The sequence below is a fragment of the Leucopleurus acutus genome (genome assembly GCF_964270905.1).
Source record: "Leucopleurus acutus genome assembly, chromosome: 5".
Classification (NCBI taxonomy): domain Eukaryota; kingdom Metazoa; phylum Chordata; class Mammalia; order Artiodactyla; family Delphinidae; genus Leucopleurus; species Leucopleurus acutus.
The window spans coordinates 27302206-27328028 of NC_139147.1; the positions used below are offsets into that span (position 1 = coordinate 27302206).

Here is a 25823-nt window from a genome sequence, read left to right on the forward strand (position 1 = left end):
GAATGTTCATTTTCTGGAAAACTTGCCCTCCAGAGCTCTCAAAAACCTCACAAAAACCACAAAACAAAATCTGTCATTACTAATGCAAAGATGGCTTAGAATGTCACAGAATGCACCAGGCAATGTTGCTTTGACATTATAACAAAATTTTTATCCACTGAATTTTATGCTGAAGTTATTAACTGGCTTCTATTTATTAAATGTCACTTGCTAAACTACTTTGTTTAATCATGTAAAGTAATATGGCCTAATACTTATTTTGCATGACCCTAACATTTAGGAAAAAAAGTTTATCTCAAATTTTCTATTATTTTAATATAAATTATTATATTATTTTTGTATGCTTTTCTCCACTATCTCATGACATAAATCTTATTCTGGTTTCTTTATAAGCTTCTACTTCCTTATTTAATGAGTGGAGAATATATGGAGAAATGGGATAAGACACTTTATTATGGAAAATGCTTATTTTGCTCATTTGGCAAAATGAGTTGCCAAATAATGGGACTTAGTGAAACTTCAAAGCTTTTGCACAGCAAAGGAAACCATTAACAAGACCAAAAGACAACCCTCAGAATGGGAGAAAATATTTGCAAATGAAGCAACTGACAAAGGATTAATCTCCAAAATTTAGAAGCAGCTCATGCAGCTCAATGACAAAAAAACAAACAACCCAATCCAAAAATGGGCAGAAGACCTAAATTTCTCCAAAAAAGATATACAGACTGCCAACAAACACATGAAAGAATGCTCAACATCATTAATCATTAGAGAAATGCAAATCAAAACTACAATGAGATATCATCTCATACCAGTCAGAATGGCCATCATCAAAAAATCTAGAAACAGGGGCTCCCCTGGTGGCGCAGTGGTTGGGAGTCTGCCTGCCGATGCAGGGGACACAGGTTCGTGCCCTGGTCCGGGAGGATCCCACATGCCGTGAAGCGGCTGGGCCCGTGAGCCATGGCCGCTGAGCCTGCGCGTCCGGAGCCTGTGCTCCGCAACGGGAGAGGCCACAGCAGTAAGAGGCCCACGTACCGCAAAAAAAAAAAAAAAAAAAAAAAAAAAAAAATCTAGAAACAATAAATGCTGGAGAGGGTGTGGAGAAAAGGGAACCCTCTTGCACTTTTGGTAGGAATGTTAATTGATACAGCCACTATGGAGAACAGGATGGAGGTTCCTTAAAAAACTACAAATAGAACTACCATATGACCCAGCAATCCCACTACTGGGCATATACCCTGAGAAAACCATAATTCAAAAAGGGTCATGTACCAAAATATTCATTGCAGCTCTATTTATAATAGCCAGGACATGGAAACAACCTAAGTGCCCATTAACAGATGAATGGATAAAGAAGTTGTGGCACATATATACAATGGAATATTACTCAGCCATGAAAAGAAACAAAATTGAGCTATTTGTAATGAGGTGGATGGACCTAGAGTCTGTCATACAGAGTGAAGTAAGTCAGAAAGAGAAAGACAAATACCGTATGCTAACACATATATATGGAATTTAAGAAAAAAAAATGTCATGAAGAACCTAGGATTAAGACAGGAATAAAGACACAGACCTACTAGAGAATGGACTTGAGGATATGGGGGGGGGAAGGGTAAGCTGTGACAAAGTGAGAGAGTGGCATGGACATATATACACTACCAAACGTAAAATAGATAGCTAGTGGGAAGCAGCCGCATAGCACAGGGAGATCAGCTCGGTGCTTTGTGACCACCTAGAGGGGTGGGATAGGGAGGGTGGGAGGGAGGGAGACGCAAGAGGGAAGAGATATGGGAACATATGTATATATATAACTGATTCACTTTGTTATAAAGCAGAAACTAACACACCATTGTAAAGCAATCATACTCCAATAAAGATGTAAAAATAAAAAATGTAAGTGGTGAAGTCAAATTTGAATTCAAACAATGGAAACAACATGAAGTAATGAACATAATGATACTAAAAAATTATTCATCATCTATCTAAAATTCAGATTTAACTCGGCATCCCATAGTTTTACTTGCTAAATCTAACAGCCCTATATATAAAGCCCATGCTTTGTAATGAACCTATCTAAACAAAGAAAGAAGGTCCACCTTCCCTGCACCCAACAATCATCCACCAAGTCTGAAAACACCTACTCTGAAAGCCACAGCACTTTCAAAGTCATCATTTTAACAGTCAGCATCTGAAAATGGGCAAGGTCACTATCTCAGCTTCTGAAATCTCTGACACCACCATAAATGGAATAATAGGTGCTTAGGGCCAAGTAGGTAAAGATGCTATTTTCTGGAGAGTATTTAGGCCCTCATCCAGGACCCAGGAAGGCGATGTGGGCTTTCTGTAGATTTGTGGGACATGATCAGAGCAATAGGTAATGGATATCAGACCCTACATGCATGACACCATTGAACTTTAGATGCCTATGTTGCTTCCTCCCTGGAAGTTATCCTGCTTCAGGAAACCATCCAATACCCTGACATAGCACTGTATCCAGCTTGAGGCAAAGAGGGACAAAGAACCATGTTTGAAACCTCACAAACTTTTGAACTCAGTTCAAAAACCTCCCGTCTATTATCTAAAATGAAAATTGGTTGCAATAAAATTACTGAATATGCTTTCACTGGACTAGCATGGCAAACTGAACTTAAGTTTTTATAGATTAACCAAACATTAATTTAATCATGAAACATAGGGACCCACCTAGTTTTCGGTGAGAAATGTTTAATGTGAATCGATCTTATCACACAGGAAAGGTGGGCCTGCCCTAGCTCATACTGAAATGATCAGCTTTATAAAAAAAGAAACCTGTTGGGAAGAAGTTACAGGACTGACTTAGCTTCCTATGGCATCACCTGTCCAAGATGATCACCAAGATTAACCAACTATTAATATATTAATTACACTGTAGCTAATACCTTCTAGTTTCTTATGAACTAAAATCTACATTTCTGTAGCTGCTCTCATTAACTGATTTGATTAATCAATAATTCATTCATTTATCTCATAAATATATAACATTCTTACTTTTAGCACTTGGCTAGATCTGAGAAAGGAACTCATGAGCAGTAATACAAACAGAACACAAGAGAGAAAAGGGAAGAGACAGAAGGAGAGAGAGAGAGAAAGAGAGAGACAGACAGACAGAGACAGAGAAAGAGACAGTGACAATGAGAGGTATTGAGAGAGACATCTTCTCCCTGGGAATGAATAGCTTAAGAAGACTTTGCTACTTCCCCTTCCCTGGAAGTCTACAAAATTTCCTATCGGTAAGTTTAAATGGTTAATTTTCTATTTGTGGGAATGCTGATGCTACATTTTTTTCTTTATTCACATTACATAGTTTTATTTTCTCAAGAGTCTGGAGAAGTATTACAGGAAGGGGGTGTTAACCCTATTTTACAGATGGGAAAACTAAGGCACTTAAGCAACTTATCACAGTAGTGACAAACTGCCTGTTTTCAAAGTAAAAATGAGCCAAAAAGGAAAAGACAACTTCAGACATAGGAAGATGGACTATTTCCTTTCCCAGAAGAAAAAGGTGAGACTTCTTGTCTACCATGATCTGCCAGTGAGAAGACCATCTGAAATGTGACCTCTTCAAATCAGCAAAGCCAGGCGGCAAAGCCACGGTGCTCAGGAATCAAGGGGGAGGACTCAGAGAAAACCACCTCCTCTCAGTGTTTGCTGTGGCTCCACCAGGGTAAACTCCACAGCACTGAATCTGTGGGATGTTTAATAAGTAAACACTACACTGCACCATTTAATATGTATAATGATGGCCATAATAATTATATTTCTTTCAATTCCTATTATCTACTAGGCACCACGCCTGCTACATGCCATACATATAATCTTTTCATCTTCACGAAAACCTTGCAGTATTAGTGCCATAATTTTCACTTTACAGATGAAGGTCACGAGGCACTGATGGAAAAATCAGCTTTTGTAGTGGTAGTTGACTCAGACTTGTTATAAATTCAGGTGTGCCAGACTCCAGGGCTGGAGTTCAATCTCCTTATTACTGCAGAATGGGGAACCGTCTAAAAACTGTGCTCTAAGCTTACTGTGCAATCAAAGACCAAGCTATTTTGGAGCAGGAGTGACCTTTCTGAGGCCTCTGAAATACTATCACAAAACGGATGTCTTCCGGAATAGGTGACAACGCAGATGGAAAATCTGAATAACACTGAGGACTTTTTCGAACTACACCCACCTCTTGCCCCACTTTCCCCTCCCCGCTGCAGGTCTTCAAGCAGTGAAGTTGAGAAACCACTGTTCTAAGAGGTCTTAAAACTCAGAGCAAGGCAGGGAAAAATAAACAAGCTTCAAGCTAATAGTATTAGAAGAGGTAGAAAGAAACAGGACTTTGCTCTGAGTCCCCAGACGATGTCAGGAACACTGTTAGATACGTCCCAAATTGCAATAAGCTCTCTCAAGTAGCCTGTGAGTAAGGTTTATTGTACTCCTATGTTTTGAAGACTTTAAAACCAGAAGTAATTATTTATGTAATAGATGCCGCTCCATGTTTCTCTTTATCATTAAATAAACTGTTTACCACACTGAGCTGGTAAATTCCCAGTTAGAAGTAAATATATTTGTTATTTTTAGGTAGGTCCGGCAACCTCATGTTATTCTATGTTTTAAAAAATCAGAAACGGAAAAAGGCCCATTGAACTTTTGCTGTTCAATGAAAGAAACACTGGTCTAGGAAGTCTCTGGAGGCACAAAAAGGGCTGGTCAGCTAACTAGCGAAGCTGCATTTTCATTCTAAGTAGAGCAAATCTTACTTTCAAACTTTTACTGTGGGGACCGACTGTTCCCGAATTGCTAAGCCTCTGTCACTGGAAGCGTTATAGCAAAGCAGTTCAAATGAACCCCTCTGATGTAAGACACATTTGTTCCAGTGCTAGGATTTACCATTTATGTGATTGTAGGAAACTATATAAACCTGACTGTGGCTTTTCTCACTTTTAAAAGAGGACTGATACTATTAGAGTAGAGGCCATCCTACTTGATGGGTTTGGGCTCAGTAGTTGACGTATTAAACAAAAATAATAGAAAGGGAAGCACAAATACATATTAAAACATAAATATCCTAATTTTTCTTAAAACATATAAAGTATAGGGCTTCCCTGGTGGCACAGTGGTTGAGAATCTGCCTGCTAATGCAGGGGACATGGGTTTGAGCCCTGGTCTGGGAGGATCCCATATGCTACAGAGCAACTAGGCCCGTGAGCCACAACTACTGAGCCTGCGCGTCTGGAGCCTGTGCTCCGCAACAAAAGAGGCCGCGACAGTGAGAGGCCCGTGCACCGTGATGAAGGGTGGCCCCCGCTTGCCACAACTAGAGAAAGCCCTTGCACAGAAACGAAGACCCAACACAGCAAAAATAAATTAATTAATAAACTCCTACCCCCAACATCTTCTTTAAAAAAAATATATAAAGTATAATTTTCTAATTTTTCCAATATTTTCATGTGAGACAAGTGCTTTCATTGAGTATGGCACTGGCAATGGTGTTTTCAGGTTTCATAAATTGTACCCATGATGTGCCATTTCAGTGGACCCAGTCCATTCTTAAGCAAGAACACGTAAAGGTACTGATACAAGAAACAGAGATGGTTCAATCTACATTTTTATGATTTTTTGTAATAATTTACAGTTGAAAGTTCAAATTTAATATGACAGGGATTTTAGCTATTCAATTTTATTAAATCTTTCCAAGAAATGAAGCTATTTTCTCTCTTTTTTCAACCACATTCCAGAGGTTTAGCTAATTAATTAAATTATACATATAGTATTAATTAAATTACATATAAATTATATATGTACAAAGTTTAATTAAAATTTCAATATTAATTACATATATAAACTATATAATTTGAAACATATATATGGATGGATAGGTAGATAGATTTACAATATTTGTAAGAGAAGGCTTACAATTCTATTAGAATGTACTAATTAATCAACTTCTGGCACCTTAAAAAGTATTAAACAAATAACCAAAGTTATTCTTAACTTTTTCAGGAAATCATGGACTCCCATGATAATCTGACAAGAGCTAGGACTTTTTCCTCAGTAAAATAAACACATCCGCATACCTTTAAAGAATTATAAATATTTTCAAAGGGCACAGAGACTGAACAAATTTATTCCATGGCTCCTTATGGATCTAGGATCCTAAATTAAGAACGCTTTTTTGGGGGGATGGCAGGGCAATGTGAGAAGTAATGTCTTTACTTTCTAATTAGGTTTGTGTTGATCGAATGCTTCAGAAAAAAACTGCAAACCTCTGTAGTTTCTAATGTTTTGGCTGCTTTTTTTGAATAAAGTTTTAAAATTCCATCGAACTAAATCTATACCCAAATAGGATCAAAATAAACAAACAAATTAAAAACAAAACAAAAATGAATTCCAAACCAGTTTGAGTTTCCCAAGACATTCTTCCCCTAAATCTTAATTCAACTACAGAGAAAGTACTCTTAACCATTCACCACTTTACAGATTATCTGACATTTTTGACAGATGCCATCAGCATGCTAAAAGCAAGTAAAGTACTTTCTAGAGCTGTACTGTCCAATATACTAGCTACTAGCCACATGTAGCTATTTAAATTTTAATTAACTAAATTTAAAATTCAGTTCTTCAGTCACAGTAACCACATATGGCTAGTGGCTATTGTTTTGGACAGTGCAGAGAACATTTCCATCACCTCAGAAAGTTCTAGAACACCCAAGTATTTTTAATCCCACCAAGAGATGTGTATGCTTGCTGGCAATCAGTTTTGTTTGTTCCCAAACCAGATTATGCCCGTTGGCAGTCAGTTATGTTTGTTCCCAAACCAGTTTATGTCCGTTCGCTTAATATAAAATTGTATAATTTAATTAAATATTATCTAAACCAATTTAAATATGAGTGTAAAAGAATGAGAGGTGTTCTAAACCTGAAAATTTTGGAAAGACAATAAAATTGTCACTTTAAAAATTATTATAGTATAAAATGTAGGTAAGACAACATTAGAAAAAAATCATAGAGAAAAATAAGAATCTCCTTTCAGATTTCTTTGTATTGGATTTGCACTTAAAGACATATAAGCAATCAAAATTAGAAATCAAAAATGATGCATTATGGGATTTACAGAAAGAAAAGGTGACTAAGATCTATAATCAGCAACCCAAACTCAGAAACAGGTCTTGGCTTACTTAAAAATACTGGCAAATACTAGCAAATAAGCATATAATCAAGTTTTAAAATTTAAACAAAATATGTACAGTATGCATGTATTAATTTTAAGAACTGTTTTGTTAAAAGTCTTTGTGAATTTACTCAACTACTGATCCCCATTGTATTAAATAGGAAGGCTTCTACTACACATAGCAAAACTGCAAACACATGCCTTCTTCATTACTATAAACTCAGCATTTTCACAATTGATTGTATCATTTTTATTTGCCAAATTAAAAATACTGGCAAATAAACGTATAATCAAGTTTTACAATTTAAACAAAATATGTACCGTATGCATGTATTAATTTTAAGAACTGTTTCTTTAAAAGTCTTTGTGAATTTACTCAACTACTGATCCCAATTGTATTAAATAAGAAGGCTTCTACTACGCATAGCAAAATTGCAAACACATGTTTTCTTTATTACTATAAACTCAGCATTTTCAAACTCACAATTGATTGTGTCATTTCTATTTGCCAAATTTTTCATTGGATTAAATTATATTGAAAAACTTATGAACAGGAACCTGATCCAATTCCAGATTTATGCATAACTGGTCTTTTAATTATAACACAAACTATAACTAACAGCAATATTATTACTTTACTCTTGAAGTCTACCCAGTTGCCTGAGTGTCTAAGACTTTATATGGAGACAAGAACACTCAACCTTAATTGTGTTCACTCTAACTTTTTGATTCTTTTATGACTTGAAAATGCTATCTACCCATTTATCTATAACATTAATTAGTTGAGAAATAAGAAGTATAAGAATTTCATTGCTTTGTACATCTAGATTTAGATGCAAATGAAAGTCTACATACTACTACTAAGACTACTACAATTTTTACTACTACATTTTGTTCATTAAAATAGCATCAAAATAATATTGTAATTGGTAGTTGTTGCTTGACCAATGAATATTTTTCATTAGTCAATTACATTCAAGGAAATATTTAGACTATCATGAATTATACATGTTTATTTGAAATAACAGCATAAGCATGTAAGTGTGCCATAATTTACCTTTCTTTATACTCCTTAGAATTACCTGAAAGTATCAAAGATACTCCAAATTATCTAGTTCAACCAGAAGAGAAGATGTGGTTAGGCTCATCAAAAAAAAAACAGTTTTACTGCAATTTTGCTTTACTGTGTGATACCTTCATACCAAAGATGGAGAACTGGCTGACTCTGGGGGCCAAATTTAGAGTGACTGCTGAAGTCATTTTAGAATATCTTGAAAGTAAGCATGGTTTCTTTGGTCTACCACAGTCCTCATTCACTTCCTCTTGTCTTTAAGTCTGGCTTATTACACAGCCTAGACTCCGAAGTTATTTAAGTTCATGACCCCTGGTAAGGTGTTTTACATCATGTTACCTTGCATATCTCATGGGGGGCATAGGTAATTGAGCTCTGAAGCTAGACTTAGTTATGGCTACCATTTCATATTAATTTCCATTCTCCTAAGTGACACAATGCTAAGAGGTTAACCAATTCATAGTTCTTCCCTTTTCACTTAAGATATACCACGAACTGCTAGGCCATACTTCTAGAGAATGATTCTGGAAGGAGAAGAAGTATCACAGTGGAACTGGAGGGTAAATTACTGTCTGGAAGAGGATGATTCTGGAAGGAAAGAATGATTCTGGAGGGAGGAGAAGTATCACAGTGGAGCTGGAGGGTAAATTCCTCTCTATGCCTAGAAGAATAAGAGTGCACTGGTACTTGAAAAGAAAGAATTAAATGGATATGGAGTTGATTTTAAATAATATTAATTATATACTTATCATATTTTTATCTGAAGATAGTGTTATTTGTAGTCTTTCAGTAGTAAAACCTTATCTCATTTCAATCAGTTAATTAATTAAGATTAATTACTCAAAAATTACTACTCAAAAATTATTTATTGCTATTTATTGCTATTACTACTATAGCAAACATAAAATATGTTTTCTTGGATAGATCACTGGCCTGGATAGAAATCTGGGCTATGTCCATACCTAGTGGATTGACCCCTGCAAAATCATTAAACATTCTGGGACTCAGTTTGGTCACCTGGAAAGTGGGCCAATTGATTTCTAAGGTTCTTACCATTTATAATTCTAGATTTTATTTTTACTTTCCATCAAGTACTACTTAAGTGCCTACTACGTAAAAGTATACATGAACTATATGGCTTACAATCCAACTTTATTACTTGCTATCTAAACATATAAAAAGTAAGGGGAAATGCAAGGCTGAGTATGATTGGAGTCAAGTAGGTGCTCCAAGAGTTCACAGTGAAAAGTAACAAAGTTGGGATTTAAGAGGGATCAGATAGGTGTGGGGAAGAAACACTGGTAGTTTATTTAACTCACACATTCTGCATAGCTTAGAGTGAGGTTACAAATGAAGGCACACACAGACAACGCCAACTTAAAAATTAAGAACCACCATCAAACAGATTTCATAATAGTTAAAAGTGATGTTCCTAATTTCTCTTAAATTCCAAATTTTAAAAGTTGGAGGAAGTCCACTTAAATATAAAATTATTCCACTGTATCACATAATGTTTTTATTTCACTAAAAAAATTCTATTTATTCACCAGAGAGTTCTTCAATTCACCCTATAAGCTGAGCACTACGGTAAGAGTTGTGAGGTTCGAAAATACATATTTCTGTATGTAAGGGGCTTAGATTTATTAAAAATAATAGAGATTAGTTAGTTTCATAAATAAGCTTCAATGGCATATGACAGGCTTAATCAAGGCTGGTCTGTTAATCAAGACAGGGTTAAAAACAAACAAACAAAAAAAACCCTCCTCATCCCATAATGATATATTCTGGAGAGTATAGAAATGTCTTGAATAACACAGGATTTTACTGCTGAAGCATAGTTTAAGATGTGTGTAAGTTCGATTGCCTATAAATGATTTAAAGTTCAACTCAATCCAATAGTTAAAAACTATATGTATACTGCAGGAGGTACAAAGGTCAGTCACAGGTCACATTCCCTTGGGGCACTTGGATTCACTACTAATGGAAGTTAGAGAAAACCCTGTGGGAATAAAAGCTGCAAGGGCTAGGAGGATTTAAAATGGAGAAATTCCCTTTTAGAGAAAGAGAAAAAGCTTTGTGGATAAAGAGGTGATATACATGGATCTTGAAGAATATGATATCAACTGGTAGCAGGTTTGCTTGGAAGTAGTAGTGGATGACAGGAATTGGTAAGCAAGTGATAGATAAATGCTCTTTTGATTATGTCAGAATCTTCACTTAATGATTTTCATGGGTGTTCCCTAGGGGTCTTTTAGGGGGCTGTTGTGGGTATAGCCAACATCAGTGGCCTCAAGAGTTATTCCTATATTCTGAGAAGAGAAACTAGATACGGGTGTGAAATAATGCTCAGGGGGGCAGAATCCTGAATCACATCATTTGGGGAATCACCTAGGCTCATGAGTCAGCGTTTGGTAATAGGGAATAAGAGAAACAAAATGATTATTTACAGAAAGTGACTCATTTATTCTAATAACATAGTTCATGAACTGCTGGATTGTTTTCAAGAAGACTCAGTCCAATTGCCAAGTGATTTATCTGATTCCCTCATAGTTACTTTGGCCAATTTAGTTCATAATATTATGAGCTATTATTATGAACTAAGTTAGACTTTTCTGGTAAGGTCCAATCAATTGCTTTGCAGTTTGTTTTCCTTTCCTTTCCTTTCCTTCTTTTCCTTCCTTTCTCCCTCTTTCCTTCCTTCCTTCCTACTCTCACTCCTTCCTGCCTCATTCCACAAAGCATGTAAGGTCAATCAGCCACTATGAACCTAAGTTTAGTGTCCCAAAATACCAAAAGAGATATTAGTTAAGTAAAATATGATTTGCTGATGTTTGTTTCCTGAATTTTCACACTTCCTTTGTTAGCAAATGTGGAAACCTTGGAACAGAGTAAAACTTGACCACTTAAAATTCTTAAAGGAATTATTCCATCTACATAGTTGCTCTCTAGTTGAATGCTAACTTTCTAAATGTACAAAGTTTCTCCATGGTTTCTTAGTCATAATTTAACTATTTCTAGATATAGACACCAGCAGTGGTCCTGAAACTTAGCTTCTTTAAAAATAATCTTGTCAGTTTATATATTTGTCATTTGCCATTTTTTTCACAGAAATAAAGGACCTGGAAGAGCAAAGTTTACTATTAATCACTAGTGAAAGCATAATTCTTCCACATAGTATTCTCTTTATTTTCTTCATTGAGGCTAATTTTATCCTCTGCCCTTCAGAGTTATGATTTCTGCAAGACTAACACAGTGGATCATAGCTACATCTTTGTCACTTTTCAGGTACTCTTTTATACCAGTTCACTTCAGATATTCTATACATCTGTCATAGTATTTTTATAAAATTATCCTTAAACTGCACATCATAGTTGACTTCTGCGATATATTTAACTCTATTGCACTGTATGGAAACAGGCATTTATTGGAAATAGTATTTTATTTGGACCTCAATGTGTACATGACTTGGTCTCCAAATCTGTACACAGAGTATTGGGATACACACATGCACACATACACATGCAAGGGAAACTAGGCTCTCAAGGGCTAAACTATTTACAAAGATGTAATTGTTTACCACTCAGTTGTCTGTTGCTTCTAACCCTCTTTTTCTCACTCTCTTGTTTATGTCACCTGACCCTTGTTCATTATCTCTTGATTAGTCCTTGAAAAGACTTTTCTTTCTCAGAGACTACTAGTTTCTAACTTCTGCATAGCAGTCAAATAATTTTGCTTGAACTCACTGGTATTCAAGCCTTCTAAGGCTCATGTGTTCTTCCCCTTGGTAATTCGAAAGTTCCTTCTTCACTGCCATTGTTGGTAAATTCTAGATTCTGAGACATCTGGATGCCAGAGTGTTCTATAGAAATCTCATCACCACATAGCCAGGATCTTATAGTTCTTAACATATAATTGTATCTAAAAACCTTTTCTTATGTATTCAATGTTTCATGCTGGGAGTTTAAATAAGGTATAATATCTACAGCTATTTAATTCTGTGACTGAAAAACAATCTATATAAATTACACCATTCACTGCCGTTAAAGTTGGCACGAAGCTAATGGACTCCAAAGAGACCAATTTGCTTTGTACAGACAGAATATTGTAGGTGCCTTTCCTTCAAGCAAAAATGTAATCCTCAAATTATACTTCATATACTTATTTGTTATTAATTTCTTAATACGTTTCTGGTTTAGTTGTTCCTGTTTTACTCAATAGATATAGCTGTAGAAAAATTAAAAGTAAAAGATAAGGAAAGTATACAGTATACAAAAAGCTGATTTATAAGACATGCTGAAAGGAAAATCATTCATCTGGAAATCAAGGACTTTAAAAAGTCAAAAGAAATCTACATAATCAAAATGTAAGATTATAAACTGTAATGAACTTATTAATAAAAATGAACTTGGTCCATTATTTTTATTCTAGAGAAAAAGCAGTCTGAAATTAAATCATATGTCTATGACGAGTAGACATACTCAACACAATCAAAAAACAAGTCAAGTATGTTGCTGATGCACAGCATTCTGTGAATTAAATTTAGGTAAGTTTTAGGACAAATTAAAAAAACTCAGATTTATGACCACTGTCGTAATTCGTTCAAATATTCCATAGAAACTCATCACAGGGTGAGATCTCCATTCATTCATCCAATAAATAAATAGATCTTATTATGTGTAAGGCGTTGCAGGGGATACAATGAAAAATAAGGCATGGACTTTGCCCTCAAGGGGCTTACAGTCTAGTATGGAAAAAATAAACAAGCACATAGATAGCCATAACATAAGGGAGAAAGTGATGTGTCATAAGAAAGACTCAGACAATGTGCTGTGAAAGTCATTGACACTAGCAGACTTCTTTTTTTAACTGTAGTGTCTAAGTAGCCAATAAAAATAGAAAGACCAATGACAAGTTTGCAAAATTAAGTGCCAAATTTTGTGAATCTATGGATGATGAAAGCTGCAATATAAATGCAGTTTGTCACTACTCACCAATTCTTAAAAATGTTTAATCATAGAGTAACAACCTATCAGAAATACCATCTTGCCAGAGTTTATAAGCAGATGCAAATATAATAATCTAATATTTACAGACAAAGGATAATTTTAATTATCTAAAATACTCATGACACATAACCTTCTTGCACAGAAATTAGCTCGATTAGATTAAAATGATGAAGAATTCCTCGATGGCTCAAGTGTGCTCCAAGGAAAGCTAGAAGGTTGTACAGTTAACTCCCAGGGTGTAACTCTAAACCATACAACCTACTACCTCAACCCGGATGCACACAGCTTCCAATGTTGCTTCAAACTCCTTATCATATCTTCAGTCAGCTCCTCCAAATATGGCAGCCATATACCTAAGGACTTGGCAAGGATGTAGATATAATATTCTAACATTTTACCAATAAACTTAATATGTATCTACTAGGACTATCCTAACCCCTTGGGTTTCCAGCATAGGTCATATAAAATGTCTTCTGACATCTCTCATGGAGTAATTCCACCAGCAATTAATAATATTAAAAGTCAGTATCATTCAGCTTCATTTATAAAGAGAACTAGGCTCAACAGGGACACAAAATCCAGTTATAGCCTTTAATTTTCTTATTAAAGTTGATGAATTGCACTAACCACTGGAATGTGAACAGAAGTTTCTGAACAGGATCTATTCAGAGCTTGGTGCAAACCTTGCTATAAAAAATTCAAATTTCTTAAGCAATTTAATATACTTGGATTTAAACTTCAATGGCTGTGCTATGAGCCCTTCCAAGTGGTCAAGAACTGAAGCCTGCCTCGTAAGACAGGTGAGGATTTATATATATATATATATATATATATATATATATATACATGAAAACCAAAGGAAAATATAGTCACTTCAAAAGTAAACAACTAGAGTTTAACAGGAGTTTGATTGAAATATTATTTAACTGCATTGTGTATAGCATTTTGTCAGATTACCACACTGACACAGACCCATAGAAGCGAGCTTGTGCGGTCCACTTCACCACAAGATCGGATCTACGGGTTTATGCCAATGGGCAACGTCTCACATGGGCTCCCTCATAATGCAGAATTTGTTGTAAATGTATGATGAAGTTAGGAGACCAAAATAATAATATCAATCCCTTAGCATAAGTATTTAAATGCTGAAATGCTCTAAGTATGCATATTCCCACTTAAAGGGCTTCATAAATATTCTACACTAAATACAGGTTATATACATGAGAATTTTAAAAATAGTATAGTGAAAGAGTTTTCACAGATTACTTTTGTTTTAAGGTTGAATATTTTGGAATTAGACTATTCTAATTAATGATGAATTTTAAAAGAAAATAAAAAAGAATCCATACATGTATGTATGAATTACGTAATTTTGAGGCATGAATATAGTATTATAAGCCTATAATTAAGACCAAATTAACTATTAAGCTAATTGTGTAAGAGTTAGACTGCTTGTTTTAACTCTTATAAAACCTCAGTTAGTGGTTTCAAGGAATTGGTAATATAACTTTCTCATAAAACAAGTAAGATTTTATTCATTAGGCAAAGAACACAGGAAGTTATTTAAATTCTTAAATATACATATGTGTCTGTAGTTGGAATAATACTGAAATGAACAATATTTGGATAAATTAATATCAGAAAACAAAAATTAATGACACATTAATAGCATTATTACTACCACCACGCGCTAACATTTAAACTCCAGGTCTATTGCATAAAAGAGGATATCTTGTTTCTTAAACACGATATATTTAAACTTATTGTTCAAAAAAGATATACTCAAAACATACTATATGGCTGCATACAACTCTCATCTGGTCAACAGGTTGGGCAAAATAAATTGTTATTAAAAAAAAAATTTTAAACCACCAGACAATAAGCAAACACACAAAGAGTAAACATAAAGCCAGTCATGTACACGTTTTTTAAGATTCCAGGCTCAAGGGCAACAAAATTAAAAGTTGTACATTATTAATCGTTTCACACATATCCACAATATTTAGCATTTTTAATTATATCTTCATTGTGAAAACTAATATTACTACATAAAAATTAATTAGTGTTTTTGCATGTTTTGAAATAAAATGTTTTTTATAAACTATAATGTAGTCTATATAATTTTTACTATTATGTTTTCTAACTATTCCCATACTTATTAAAAACTACAGTAAAAAAAAGTCAATAATCATGAATTCAAATGTAGTAAAAATATTTCAACATATATTCATAAATTTAGACATGAAATAAAAGGCAATATTTGTTCTGCATTTCGTCTTAACTATAAGAATATATATTTTGGTTTCATTCTCTTATTAGATCATAAAAAAGAAAAAGCATGACTTTATTCTCTTTCCCTAGATTTCACTTCCTTTTTTATAGTATGACAAATGACAAAATATAATTTTTCTTTTTCCTAAATTTCTTTCTATTCAACTGTATTTCACCTATGTTATAGGAATGGATATATAGATCTATATTCAGAGGGAACCGAACTGTACATTGATCACAAACTGAGAGAAAAATTTTTCACAAAAGTAGGTAATATTATAAATCCTTAAACCATCAGTGACAGTTCCAACAGCTAGCTCCATAAAGAGTATGAAACAAATTCTTATAACTAAACACAGTCAAAATTATTTTTTCTTTAAAAGATTTAAACATTAATTGCTCTTTTGCTTTTTATTTTTACCTGAGATGATTTTCTCCTATGATCACTTTCTTCACTTCTCATATCCATTTTAAGTTTTTCCCTAAAACAACCACAAAGGGAGAAATATCAGACAACTGCTGTTTAGGAGGAGCATCTGGGTGGATGGTGGGAATGAAGGTAGACGATCGAGAAGAAAACACAATATCAAAATGGGCAAAACCTTTTAATGTATTTTTTTTAAAGGCTTGGAAGACTCATGGAGCCCCACCCAAGGCTACTCATATGACATATAATGTGGTTTCATAGTTTGCATTTATGCGTTCATTTTGGTTGGTGTTGTTTTCACAGTAACAGTTTTGAAAGTGAAAGGAGGCATGGCTGTTAAAGAAGGGACTAGGTTTTGCACAATGAACTAGTGAAAGCTGAAAAGAGATTTGGATTTGGCATGGAGCTTAATAAGATAATTAAGAGTGTAGAGATTAATGGCTCCTAAAAATAACATTTAAAATAATGTTTTTCAACTAAAGGATCTTGAAACATGAAAACAGGTTTATAAATGTTAATTAAGCCTGTGAAAGTTGATGTTCCATTAGCTGAGGCAGCATAAAGGAACAAGAGCTACTTTTTAAATAATTAGTGAACAATCACCAATAAACTTAATAAAACGTTTTACTTGAATGTTATCAGTATATAGGGTATTTGTAATTTCCCACAATTCTTTGTAGAATAACAAATAAGAAGGTAGAATTCATCGGTTCTATAGTATTTTTCACTGTATACTCTATATATTTTTATTATAATAAAATACGATTTTAAAGCACAACAGTTTGCTTAAAGTTTATTCTTTTCATGGAAAATATAGTATCAATTCTTAACATGCAAATTATAGTCTTTATTTATATAAGCTCTATATTTCAAAAGCATTTTCTCTCTTTAACAATTTTTAAACATGTTTAGAAACAGTTTTAATAAAAATTAAAATAGGTGCAATATATCAGTTAATCCTTTCCCACTGAACCAGGCAAAACTGGGTTTTTATAATAAAATGCTTAAACTGCTTAACAATTTACTTCTACAAACAGACAAAATAATTAGAATGCAATGCATTTATCTGCTAAGCCAAAACATTGCTTTAAACATACAAGTTTATATGTACTTTCTCCACTAAAATACTTAATGGATTTTTCCAACGCTCTCAGTAACAGCTGTAAGACAAATTCTCCTTTAAAATATATTTTAAAAGTCAGTATTATTGTGGAAAAAGCTTTTTTCTACTTAGCAACTGAGAAAATGATCTTTTCATCCCTCTTTCTGGTATACTGAAATCCTGGTGAGTAATTTAAATATAACTTCCCCTAAACTAAATTTCAGTTATCAGAGAAGTTTAATACATATTCTAATACAACCCTTTTCTAGAAGTTCAAAAAGTTCCTTCTTTCACATTTCAAATTATGAGTCACAGCACATGAAAGATTTAGTTTCTTTACCAACTAGGGCTAAACACTCACTCTTCTTAGACAGCAAAAACTAATACTGTACACAAAAAGCACAGATAACATGTTAATGTTTTTTCAAAACTTCTATGTATAACAAAAATAAAAACAGGTATCGTCTTTTTCATAGAGATTTTTCTATTTTTACTAAAGTTTCTATTCTAGTCAGGATTAGAGCAAGAGAGCAAAAGGAAAAAGTTAATAAGAGTAAGGTGGGTGATGAGCTATAAAAGAGTAATCTGAAAGTTCAAGTATCCCCTTTTATATAACAGTAGACTTAAAAAGAAACAACAAAAAAAGTTATACCTGATATGAAAGGTGCGATTTCACCAAGTGCAATATATTGCTTATTATGCCATATTTTTGAAATATACATGTAAAGAAGGCTCATTTGCTTATGCTGCCTTACAAAGCTGCTTTACAAAGCGCGATGTCTCTGTAGTTATACAAGCCAATGTTTGCTTTTTTTTTTTTTTTGGTTTGTTTTGGTTTGGATTTTTGTTTGTTTGTTTTTGTTTTTGAGCAGTAGCGTCTCTCTCTCTTTTTTTTTTTTTTTTTCAGCACTGTTGCATGGAGTAGGACAAACTCAGATTTTTTTTCTTCATGGATCCTGTTATTTCTTGGAAAAAAGGACCAGGGTGCTTGTCTTCTTTTTCTTCCTTCTCGGTATTCCAGGCACAAAGCACTGCGCAGAAGCTGCACCAATCCTTGCCGTCCCTGGCAGCAGAATGGTAGAAGGTGGGAGAGACCAGGAATCCTTCCAGGCTGTGCTGACTTTAGAAATGAGGATTGCACACGTTTGTCTCCTGAACCAAAAGGGTGAGAAGGCAGGGTGCCAGTTTGCTACACTGCAGCAATGATCTCATGCTCACTGCTGCTGTCGTCCTGTTTGCCCAGTTCAAATGCCTGTTCATTATAAACCAACAACAACAACAACAAAACAAAACTACTTGGATTCTTCAGCAAGAAGAAAGGGTATTAACATTTAAAAAAAAATCAGCAGTAAGAAAAAGCAAAAAACAAAAAGCACATACAATTTTAGGATTCACTTGTTATGCCTCAATATTCTGTTTATATGTTCTTTCTTTTTTTTCCCCCCTATTTAGAGATAAGCAGCAGAATTTATCAGGCGTGAAAGGGACAGCCTCCTGGTGGCCTGCCAAAAACCCAGAATAAAGGCGAAGTTGTGCTGCAAAGCTCAGTCTCTTGCTGAGTCTGGCTAAAGTCAAGTACTAAGATCCACCATTTTCTGAGCCATGCTAAAAAAGAAGAAAAAAGTCAGGACGGTTGCTGCTTTCCAAGTCTCCGTTGGCACCATCACAAAATCTCAGTCGTAAGGTCACATGATTCTCTGCCAAATGTAGAGTGCGTTCCCATCACCCATTCTGCTGATACTGCGAAGGCAGCTATTGTCTCGTTTAGACCCAAAGTTCAGCCCACTCTTCATTGAATTAGCTGAAAAACGCATCACCTTTGGGGGCTGGGAGTCATGGAAACGTCTACCTGGCAAGCTGCCCACTTTTTCTGCCCATCAACCAGAGATGGAATTGTGCTGCCTAATGCAATGATGACTTGGAATGTGAAGAGTCGTCCAAAGTGAATCTGATTCTTGCAATGCCTGCTTCAGTTTGCACGGAAAACTCTGGCTTCTTGTAGTTAAAGGGGGAGGGGGCGGGGGGGGCGGAGAATCTTTCCTACTAAATGTAGCAAATAAAGGTCTGAACATGCCTACTCTGCAACTTTATTTCACAACACACCCAAATGGTTCTCAAATGAAAAGACTGAAGTCTCTGTAAGTTTTCTGAGTTTAAAGGCATCCCTTCCTCTGTCTCCTTTTCCTTATGAGTGAATGCAACAAGCCCAGGACATTTGTTTTAGTCCCTCACATTAAGATTTAAAATCTCTGAGTTTCATCTTGCTTTTTATTACTTTCTGATTTTATCTGGCACCAGTTTTGTACTACATGGCCACAATATCCACTAGCAACAGTGGGGATGCATTATTGCTGCAATCTCCTTCAAAGTGGTCCCCTGAGGGAGCCAGCTGTCTCCTCAACCACACACAAACCCCTGCAACTGGGTCCTGTGGTAATCCTCATCAGTACCTAGCACAGCTGCTGTGCAACTTTGCTGAGATTGACTCATGTAAGAAGTGATCTTTCTGTTCCTTCACAAGCTACAGTTTTCCTGTGTGGCATGAAAGATGCCTTTGAAAGATGCAGGAAATATATCAACAGCTCTTAGGCATTAAAATGAAATGGTTCCCTCTGCTGAATGAATTGCCATTCTAGCAGACGACGAAAGTTCCAGTGGACAAACATTTCCATACCTTCTAACAAAAGTACAGTGAGTTAAATCTTTCACCATTTCCTTAAGGAGAATCTAAAGCCAAGCGGTAAAGCAAGTCTTATAAGTATTTAAGCCAAATATACTCAGTAGTACTAAAAAGAATCATGTTCTCCTATCTGCATTTAAAAATGTTTCAATTTTTCAACAATGAGGGAATCTTTATGTTACCAAAAGTTTTTCAATTATATTCAGTGCCTTACAAAATTATGGACTAATGTTATCCCTCCTCTATGTATAGACACACACACACACACACACACACACACACACACACTGCACAATACCTGACAAAAATTCAAAAAAATAATCAAACCATGACTTGCTTAATAAAAGAAAGCCATCAAAAAAAAAATCAGGGACCAAGGAAATATCCTGGAAAAGGTCTACAGTCTTTTTTGAGTCATGGTCCTTGGGTCTCTTTCTTGAGGAATGGTAGGAGTGAATGTGTACACACACATGTGTGGGAAACATCCTGGTGTCCTCTCCATTTGTAATTCAGAATACAAACAATTGTAAACCATAAAACAAAACTTACATATGTACTGAAATTAAAAATGCTTTTTTCTTGATTGCAAAATTCTGGACAAATTTTGCTAATGTCCTAAGCCTTAGAGTGCTTGGTGGAGAATTGAGCATGGCACACACATATGCCCCATGCTTCAGCACAGTAAGAGGAAAGTAGATAAGCTCTCACAGAAAGAAAAAAATTAAATTTTGAGTTCTCATTCACTTATTCAGTAGATATTATTAAGTAGTAGTATGTGGCCAGGCCTTCTGGTAGACATAGGGGAACAGCAATGAATCAAATGGATATGCCCCCATGTGGGACTCATTCAGTAAGAACTTTTAAGTGAGAAAAGCTCACATCTAAAGAGAAGGGTTGTAGGTCCTAAACGAGCATTTATTGCTAGTCAAGAGACAAAGTGATAGGAATTAGAAAGTGGAAGTGAAATGGATATAAAAAATAGCTTACAGATAGAGATGCTTTCTGTCATTTTGCTATTTTAAATTTTCTCTTTTTAATACAAAATACAATTATAAGCTTTTCATAGTTCTGTTTGATTACTTAAAGAACCTAATTTGAAAATTATATATTGCCTTGCCAATTAAAAACAAAAAATGGACATGGCAGATGTTCACTTCCAGGGAGATGGAGTAGATGTAGTTTTTCCTAAATCTTCCTGCTAAGTACAATGAAAAAAACCTGGACATTGTATATAAAACAAAGGTAAGGAGACTCTGAAAGATGGAGAAGACAGTCCAATTAGGGACTCTAGGACCCAAGGAACAACATGGTGGTGAGTTCCCTGCATTTTAATTTTGCCTCATATATCCAAAACTTGGATCTGAAGAAGTAGCCAAACACCAGGAAAGCAGCAGGCTAGAAAGATGGAAAACACGGGGACAGTAACACTTTGCTCCAGTCAACACCACACAAACACGCACCACATACCTGCAAAGACAGAGTGGGGAGCCTAGTGCCACCCTTGCTAGGCTAGAACAAAATGCCCCAACCTGCTCTCCCCAGCCCCAGGGCAGGGTAGGAAAGGCTGAGTAGGAAATTGGTTCTTTCGTCCTTGTCAGGGGATAACAAGGGCCCTCCTTCCCAAATGCAGCTTCAGTGGAAACTTCATGGCGAAGCTGAACACCCACTCCAACCCAAAAGTAATGAGGCAAGCTTCTTCCTCCCACTAAAGTGGTGTCAGACAAAGGAGGCCTAGTGGAGGGTCAGGACATTAGAAACTTCCCAGTAGTCATAAGACAACCCCATTATCCCTCAACCTGTAAACCAGCAAAGGCCATGAAGGGAGCAGTAGCAAACCACTCCAACCCCTCCCAGCCGGGAAGGTATCAGTGGAGGCCTGCTGGGGAAGAGGAACTCTGAGCCCTTCCTTGCAGTAACAAGGAGCCCTCCCAGTCAGGTGTCAGTGGTGGCCACAAGGGGGAAGCCTGTACATCTACATACACCTGGCAGTGACAAGGCTGTACTCCCCCTTTTCCTGCTGGATTAGTGTCAGAGGAAGCTAGCTAAACCAGAAGGTTTAAATAAGATCCAGAGTCTCATAACATAATACCCAAATGTCCAGGTTTCAACTGAGAATAATTTTTCATACAGAGAAGCAAGAAGATCTCAAACTTAATGTAAAAAGACAATCAATGCATGTGAACACCAAGATGATAGAGATATCACAGTTACCTCACAAAGATTTTAAAGCAGCCATCACAAAAGTGCTTCAATGAGTAATTATGAACATGGTTGAAATAAATTTAAAAAAATTAAAAGTCTTAGCAAAGAAATAGAAGATATAAAAAATAACCAGATGGAAATTTTATAAGTAGAAAATACAATAACTAATAAAAAAAATGGAGGGGGCAAAGGGAAGAATCAGTGAACTGAAAACTAGAACAATAGAAATTACCCAAACTGAACCACACAAAGAAAATATGCTTAAAAAAAAATAAGGTAATGGAGACTTATGCAACTATGGAACTATAAGAAAAGATAAAATATTTATGCCACTGGAATCCCAGAAAGAAAGGATAAAAAGGGCAAGTTATAAAACATGCTCAAAGAAATAATGACTGGAAACTCTCCAAATTTAGCAGAAGGCATACAGATTCAAGAAGTTAAGCAAACCACAAGCAGGAAATACCCAAAGAAATCCACACCAAAACACATCTTAGTCAAACTTCTGAAAACTAAAGAAAAAAATCTTGAGAGCAACAAGAGAAAAACATAACCTTACCTATAGCGGAAAAACAATTCTGACAAGTGAGTGTCTCATCAGAAACTATGGTGGCCAGAAGGAAGGGGCACAACATTTTTAAAGGCTGAAAGAAAAGCACTGTTAACCCAGGATCCGATATCTATGGAAAATATCCTCCAGGAATGAAGGGGAAATCAAAACAGTATCTGACAGACACTAAGATAATTTTTAACAGTAAACCTACCCTAAAAGAATGGCTAAGGAAGTTGTCTAAACAGAAAGGAAATGATAAAAGAAGAACCTTGGAACAACTTCAGAAAAGAAGAAAGAATTCAGTAGGATAAAATGATTAAAAATAATAGACTTTCCTTCTCTGGAGTTCTCTAAATTATGGTTGATGGTGAAAATAAAAATTTAGCACTATCTGATGCAGTTCTAAATTTATGTAGAGGAAATATTTAAGAAAATTATATCATAAATGGATAAGGATAAAGGTACAAAAAAAGGAGGTAAAGTTTACATACTTCACCTGAATTGGCAAAATGAAGACATCAGTATATATAATTTAATATATAAAGCAACTACTAAAAAAAAACTACACTGGAAAATACTAGGTAAGTCAAAATTCTAAAAATTGTTCAAGTAACCCACAGCAAGGTAGGAGAAATGAAAAACAGAGAGAAAATACAGAAAACAAAGAATAAAATGGCAGACTTAAACCATAACATATTAATAACTAAATTAAATGTAAATTGTCTGAATATACTAATTAAAGTGCAGAGACCTGCACAGTAGAGTGAAAAACAAAATCATGGCTCGGGCTTCCCTGGTGGCGCAGTGGTTGAGAGTTTGCCTGCCAATGCAGGGGACACGGGTTCGTGCCCCGGTCCAGGAAGATCCCACATACCATGGAGCAGCTAGGCCCGTGAGCCATGGCCGCTGAGCCTGCGCGTCCGGAGCCTGTGCTCCGCAACGGGAGAGGCCACAGCTGTGAGAGGCCCGCGTAATGCAAAAAAAAAAAAAAAAAAAAAAAAAAATCATGTCTCAATTATATGCTCTCTACAAGGAACTCAATTCAAACACAATAATATACACAGGTTGAAAGTAGAATGATGGAAACTACATATATCATGCAAACATTAATCAAAGAAAGTGATATTAATATCAAATAAAAGAGACTTCAAAGCAAATTCTCAGAGACAAACATCATAAAATGATTAAAAAATAAAAAAGACAGTCCAACTAGAAGGCATAACAACCCTGAATGTGTATACACCAAGCAAAAGAGCTGTTAACTGTATAGTGTGAAAACTGGTAATAGACAAGAAAAACAGACAAATCCATGGTTATAGTTGTAAACTTCAATGCACCTCTCTCAACAATTGATAGAATAACTACACAGAAAATTAGCACAGATATAGAGTCATCATCATCAACCAACAGGATCTAACTGACATTTTTACAGCATACGATCCAACAATAGCAGAATATACATTCTTTTCAAGTGCCCCAAAACATATTCCAAGATAGGCCATATCCTGGTCCATAAAGCAAATGTCCACAAATTAGAAGTAAGTGGAATCATACAGAGTGTGTTTTCTGAACAAAATGGAATCAAACTAGAAACCAATAAGGGAAATATAACAGAAGATAACTTGGCAAATCTCCTGCAAGACTGGCAAATAAAAAAGAGAGAAGGCACAAATTACCAATTTCTGTAATGAAACGGGATATGTCACTATAGACCCTTGCAGACAAAAAACAATAATGGAAAGCTACAAACACTAAACACAGAACCTAGACAAGTTAGATAAAATGGACCATTTCTTCAAAAACACAAATTACCACAACTCACCTGATATAAATTAGATCATTTGAATAGCCCTATTGCTATTTTTAAAAATTGACTTTATAATTTAAAAACTCCCTCAAAAAGAAATCTCCAGGCTTAGACAGTTACATTGAATAATTCTAACAGATATTTAAACAGATTTAATGCAAATTATACATATTTTTTTTAGAGAATAGAAAAGGGAACAATTCCTAACTTATTTTATAAAACTAATATCTTTTTGATAATAAACCCAGACAGAGACAGTAGAAAAAAGAAGTATAGACCAATATCCCTTAAGAAAATGGACTTAAAAATTCTTAAAAAAATATTAGCAGATAAAATTCAGCAATATATAAAAGGAATTATACACTACGACAGTTGAGATGTATTCCAGGGATGCAAGTCTAGTTCAATATTCCAAAATCAATATAATCCATCATATTAACAGGCTAAAGAAACAAAAAATCACATGAAAATATGAATGGATACTAAAGAAGAATTTGAAAAAAATCCAGCCTCCATTCCTGATTGAAAACAATCTTACAATTAGGAATAAAGGGCATGTCCTCAATTTGATAAAGATCTTCTACCAAAAAACCCTATAGTCAACATTACACTTAATGGGAAAGACTAAATGCTGTTCCCTAAAATCAGCAATAAGCAATAATCACTCTCACTATTCTTATTCAACTTAGTGCTGTAAGTTCTTTCCTAGCTAGGGTAACAAAGTATATTTAAAAAAAAGGAAAAAGAAAATGAAAGATACAAATACAGTACTAATGAAAATCACTCAAAATGATATACTTAGGTGTAGATCTAAAATAAATGTACAAAACTTGTATGCTGAAGATTATAAAGATGCTGATGAAAGAAACCTAAGAGATTTGGAGAAACATATGTTCACAGATTGCAAGTCTCAATATAGATGAGATGTTAATTCTTCCCAAATTGATATATAGGTTTAACACAATTCCTATCAAAATTCCAGCAAGATTTTTTTGTAGAGACAGATAATATTATTCCAAACTTCATATGGAATTGCAAAGGAACTAGAATACCTAAAACAATGTTGGAAAAAAAAATATTGGTAGGAATTATCCAATTTCAAGACTCATTATATAATAGTATATTACTTAATATACTAACATTAGGTATAAGGTTATATATCTACATAATAATATATTAATAATAAATACAATATTAGATTACTGTTTGATCATAATCAAAACTGTGTGGCTCAAAAAAAAAAAACTGTGTGGCATTGGCAAAGAAATAGACACATCGATCGATGAAACAGAACAGGGAATATAGAAATAAACCCATATATACATGCCTAATTGATTTTTGACAAAGATGCAAAAACAACTCGATGGAGGAAAGATAAACTTTTCAACAAATGATACTGGAGTAATTAAACATCTACCAATCAAAAAAAAAAAAAAAGAAAGAGAATACTTTGATATGTATCTTACATTAACTCAAAATTTTAAAACTCAATTTATGTA

The 25823-nt window shown here is 34.8% G+C and overlaps 1 long non-coding RNA gene across 1 annotated transcript in view; it reads right to left on the reverse strand.

The window, feature by feature from the left end:
• Window positions 1-15597: 15597 nt before the first annotated feature.
• The window catches only part of LOC309962667, a 135262-nt gene continuing 125036 nt past the window's right edge, over window positions 15598-25823 (reverse strand). The window contains exon 3 of the long non-coding RNA XR_014326258.1: window positions 15598-16035. This is a non-coding gene — a long non-coding RNA (uncharacterized lncRNA). The remainder of the gene's footprint in view (window positions 16036-25823) is intronic.